Source organism: Rana temporaria, chromosome 9 (assembly GCF_905171775.1).
Source record: "Rana temporaria chromosome 9, aRanTem1.1, whole genome shotgun sequence".
Taxonomy (NCBI): domain Eukaryota; kingdom Metazoa; phylum Chordata; class Amphibia; order Anura; family Ranidae; genus Rana; species Rana temporaria.
In genome coordinates, this window is record NC_053497.1 from 16373203 (window position 1) to 16379202 (window position 6000).

A 6000-nucleotide genomic window follows, 5' to 3' on the forward strand; every position below is an offset into this window, starting at 1 on the left:
CCCTGGCGGAGTGATCTTCCTCCGCTCCCCATCCAGTAGTAGCCGGGGGGCCCGAAGAGTAAGACTTGAGAGGCTGTGAGGCGGGCGGCGACGGGCAGAGAGTCGCTGATTGTTGCCATTACTAGTAAAGAAAAAATATGTCCCTGGATTTCATTTTAAAAATCTGGTCACCTTAAATTAGTGTCCATCAGTGCAGCCTATCAGTGCCCATTCGTGCCACCTCATCAGTGCCCACCAGTGCAGCCTATATGAAGCCTATCAGTGTCAATTGGTGTCCTTCAGTGCAGCCCATTGGTGTCCACCAGTGCAGCCTATGAGTGTCCATCAGTGCCACCTCATCAGAGCCCACCAGTGCAACCCATCAGTGCCACCTCATCAGTGCCCACCAGTGCAGCCTATCAGTGTCCATCAGTGCAGCCTATCAGTGTCCTTCAGTGTTACCTCATCAGTGCCCACCAGTGATATTAAGTAATCACTCACTAACTACACTGCCCAAAGAACGATACAAGTACACAAATTTACGAAACAGACAAAGAATCGGATTTACAAAACACACAAATGACAATACGAACATACGAATGAAAATACGAACAGACAAAGGATTTAAAATACGGAATGCAAATCGTTCGTTATAGATGTCATTTTCGTTCTTTTGCTGTTTCGGTGTTTCGTATTTTAGTAAGATTGTCCAATCGTACGTTCGTATTTTCGCTTGTTCGTTATTTTGCTTATTCGTAATTCCGTAATTTTCGTATTTTGGTTCTTTCAGCTTTTTGGATGTTCGAATTGATCCGAATGTACGAATACTAACAAATTCGTACGAAAATCCATTCGGTACGAACGGGAACGCACTTGTCTCGTGACCGAGGTATCATTGAAGCCGGACAAAAAATGCACGCTTACCCAAAACTACCCGCTGGACCAACTGACCGACAGCCATCAGAGGCATGGAATCAGGATGTGAAAACCCCCACTGGGAAAAGGGAGCGTTCCGAACACATACACAATACATATTTAGCAGGCTGCCAAAAGTCGCCCTCCACCCCAAGCTTTGCTTTTTCCGTTTTTAAAGTAAGTACCGTATTTATCGGGGTATTGCGCGCTCCGGCGTATAGCGCACACCCCTAATGTAGACCCAAAATTCCTGTAAAAAAACATTTTATTACTTTACAGTTTTGGTGTCTTGCCCGGCGTCCATCGGCGGCCTCGTCCAGTCCGGCGTCCATTTGTGGCCTTGGTGGTGTCCTCCCGGCTTCTCCCGCGCTGTCTCCGAGTCGAATCCCCGCTTCCCGCGCTCAGTTTGAACCTCCGCCGACATATACCGAGCGCAGTACACTCGGGCACGCTCGGCTTCTCACGCATAAACGTCTTAGAGCGTGACCACGAGCGAAGCCGAGCCTGGCCGAATGTACCCGAGTGTACTGCGCTCGGTATATGTCGGCGGAGGCGTTCAAACTGAGTGCGGGAAGTGGGTATCGGCGTATATCGCGCACCCACGATTTTCCCCTTATTTTAAGGGGAAAAAAGTGTGCGGTATACGCCGATAACTTTTTTCTTACTGCTGTTTTACAGCATTCCCTTCTCCTTGTTTATCTTTATGACTACCGTATTTTCCGGCGTATAAGACGACTTTCTAACCCCTTAAAATCTTCTTAAAAGTCGGGGGTCGTCTTATACGCCGGTAACCTAACATCCTTACCTTATCCTAAGACATGCAGAATCGCGGGCGTACGTTTTTTCAAAAGCCGCGCCTCCTACTTCTTCTGTTCCGTGGTAGGCGGAACACTAAGCTTCTCAGGAGGCACTGTGTTCAGTGTTCGCCTATCACGGAGGCCCTCTCGTCCTGTGTTTGGTGTCCGCCTATCACGGAGGCCCTCTCGTCCTCGGACGAGAGGGCCTCCGTGATAGGCGAACACTGAACACAGTGCCTCCTGGGAAGCTGACTGTTCCGCCTATCACGGAACAGAAGAAGTAGGAGGCGCGGCTTTTGAAAAAACGTACGGCCGCGATTATGCATGTCTTGGGATAAGGTAAGGGCACAGCGAGTCTGGCATGTAATGGGGCACAGTCTGGCATGTAATGGGGTACAGTCTGGCATGTAATGGGGCACAGTCTGCCATGTAATGGGGCACAGTCTGGCATGTAATGGGGCATAGTCTAGCATGTAATGGGGCACAGTCTGGCATGTAATGGGGCACAGTCTGGCATGTAGTGGCACAGTCTGGCATGTAATGGTGGCACCGTGAGGCGAGGCATGACTAGTAGGAAAGGGGGTAGTCTTATACGGCGAGTATATCCCAAAACCAACATTTTGGCTGGAAAATTAGGGGGTCGTCTTATACGCCGGCAAATACGGTATATATTTTCTTTCACTTGTCTAGCTTGGTTTATGCGTGTCCTCCGTGATTACGCAGGACTTCCCTTTGGGGATATTTGTTGGCCCCGGTATTTGGCAGTGGTTGGTTTTGGTGGAATCTATCGCGGGGGTAAGCAAACTTTTAGATGTCTTTAATTTGTTGGGACTCACGCCTATGTGTATTGTTATGGTTTATTTTGTGGGTCTTCTGTTTACTTATGTTGTTCTCTGTTTTTACATTTGTACAGGGCCAGCCCTATGATGGGACCGGGTGGTACCATGGGTACCAGGCAGCACTTTTAGGGGGGCAGCATTCTGCCACCCGCCAGACAGCCCACTCCGCTGCCTGTGAGGACACTCACAGCCGGAGGGGAGCAGTCTGCGAGTGAGAAAGGCAGGCGCCGCTCCCTCTGAGGAACCTGTTGTGCCGAGAATGGTTGCCCGTCGGAATCTGTTCCCCCTAGCTCTCGGCTCCGATCGGAACTCCGCCTCCCCAGCCCTCTGCATTGCCGCTCCCTCCTACTCTACCCACAAATTCTTATGATCCTAATACCACCCCGTCCCCGTGCGTTTCCCCGGTACAATGTAATTACTCATTATGGCAGATTGGATAGCAGCGTTTGCCCCCGGGAGACAGCCTGTGTACAGGATATATCTATGCCTATGCCTATGTGGTTCGGATGACTTTGACTATTTTCCTCTCTTGTCTGTCCTGAAGAAGCCTCATGGCGAAACGCGTAGACGCACAGGGGACATTTATAGGCAACATACATACCTGACATCTTGTATGGTTTTCTTTTTAATGTTGTTTTATGTAACTACTTTGTAATAAAATTATATATTTTTTGCTATTCCTGTCTGTGTTGCCTATAAAGTCCAACCATTGGTTGCTTTCCTTAAGCAATTTTGTCTTTATCACATGAATAGAGCCATGACAGGTCCTCTTTATACATGTATAGAGCCATGACATGATTTTTTTTTGGGGGGGGGGGCAGCATTTCATTCTTGGTCCCAGGCAGCACAATGTCTTGGGCCGGCACTGCATTTGTACATCCCCTTAAAGCGGTAGTTCACCCTCACTGACATGATTTTACCATCGAGACAGGCATTGTAGCGCGAGCTACAGTATGCCTGTCCCGATTTTTTTAACCCCGGACTCACTGTGTAATCGTACATTATAGATTTCGGCTCCCGCGGGGAATGGGCGTGCCTATGGAGAGGGAGGATGATTGACGGCCGGCCCTGGCACGTCACTCTCCCCGAAGACAGCCGGAGTAGGTCTCGGCTCTTCACGGCGCCTGCGCACAGGCTATGCGCAGGCGCCGTGAAGAGCCAAGCCTATTTCGGCTATTTCCGGAGAAGCGTGACGCGCCAGAGCCGGCCGTCAATCATCCTCCGTCTCCATAGGCACGCCCATTCCCCGAGGGGAGTCGGTATCTTCGATGTACGAGTAAACGGTGAGTACGGGGGGAAAAAAATCGGGACAGGCATACTGTAGCTCGCGCTACAATGCCTGATTTTATGGTAGAACAAAACATTTTTTTTTTTTGGGGGTTTATAGGGTGAACCCCCGCTTTAAGAAGCAATATAGCGAAACGTGTCGGGTTGAAGTGCAAGTTTCCTTCTTTTCAACCAGCCTGCTTGTTTTGACCAACATTTAAATGAATCACTGTCTATTTCTTAACAATATTGTCTATATGTTTTTTAACTTTATACTTATTAAAAAAAAAAATGTTATACTGTGGTGACAATCTTTTCTCATCAAAAAATCCCTCTCTCCATCCCACTTGACAAATAGTCTCCTTTATTTGAGATCTCACACAAATATATACACAAGGATGACAATACAAACTGTAACCAGAAACCTAATTAACATAAGCTAATTACTAATAGTTTAGACAGCCTAGGTGACCTTTCAAGACAGACTTGTTGTCTATTAGCTCAGAAGACACAATCAACATTATCATAAATATAAACACAGAAAACCTTCTCACAATAGCAGAGCCTAATTACAATTAACATACAAACAGTGATCTCCCCCCTCCCCCGCCTAGTAGGCAACAAACTATAGTAGGAGTAGACTGTCCGGCTCCTACCCAGTTCTAGAGGCCTGTGATCAGCTCTTTATATATATCCTGGGCGCTATTGTGGATAAATATTACCGTTATATTTAAAGGGGTGGTTCACCCTAAAAACTACTTTTTTTTCATTACAATGACCCCCCACATTCCAATACGATTAAGGCTATTATTATTTTTTTGAAGCTGTACATACCTTTGTACAGCATATTCACCCGTTGCGAGTTCCGCTGGAGTGGGCGTTCCTCACATGTCTGTGATTGACATTTTGACCAAAAACGAGCTCCCCCCGTCGCGTAAGCCGCGTCACGATTGGCGAAAGGAGCCGAACAGCGAGTCGGCGCTATACTGCGCATGCGCATCGCCGTTCGGCTCCTTTCGCCAATCGTGACGCGGCTTACGCGACGGGGGGAGCTCGTTTTTGGTCAAAATGTCAATCACAGACATGTGAGGAATGCCCACTCCCGCGGGACTCGCAACGGGTGAATATGCTGTACAAAGGTATGTACAGCTTCAAAAAAATAATAATAGCCTTAATCGTATTGGAATGTGGGGGGCCATTGTAATAAAAAAAAAGTAGTTTTTAGGGTGAACCACCCCTTTAAGTAACCACCTTCTCATTGTCCATTAAACAGCTTTCCATCATTTTTCTCATTGACCCTGTGCCTCTAAGACCCCTTTCACACTGGGGCGTTTTTCAGGTGCTTTAGCGGTAAAAAAAAGTGCATGTAAAGCGCCTGAAAGAAGCTGCATCTGCAATCCCAATGTGAAAGCCAGAGTGCTTTCACACTAAAGTGCCTGAAAACTGCCCCAGTGTGAAAGGGGTCTTAGCATTAATAAAAGCGCCTTTATGGCCCCTTTCACACTGGGGCGGGAGGTGCGGTGGCGGTATAGCGATGCTATTTTTAGCGGTGGTATTCGCCCACTAGCGGTGCAGTTTTAACCCCTGCTAGCGTCTGAAAAAGGGTTAATACCGCCGGCAATGCGCCTCTGCAGAGGCGCATTGCTGGCGGGATATAGCCGCGGTTTCTCATTGCTTTCAATGGGAAGGAGCGGTTAACACACCGCTCCCCTCACTGCTCCAAAGATGCTGCTAGCAGGACTTTAGGAGCGGTCCTGCTAGCGCACCACTCCAGTGTGAAAGCCCTTGGACTTTCACACTGGAGAAACAGCAGCCGCTGTTTAGGGTTGGTTTGCAGGCGCTATTTTTAGCGCAGTAGCGCCTGCAAACCGCCCCAGTGTGAAAGGGGTCTAAAGCGCCTGAAAGAAGCCTCATCTGCAATCCCAATGTGAAAGTCCGAGTGCTTTTACACTGAGGCACTGCGCTGGCAGGGAGTCAAAAAAAGTCCTGCAAGCAGCTTCTTTGCAGCGCTTTAGGAGTGTTGAAAACACCGCCCCTAAGGTGCCCCTTCCCATTGAGGCACTTTTTTAACGCCAAAGCGCCTGAAACAATTCCCCAGTGTGAAAGGGGTCTTAGCGGAGCTTTAACAGAATTTTTTGGGCACTGGCAGTGTGAAAGGGCTCTGAAAGCACGCGGGCTTTCACATTGGGATTGCAGATGAGGCT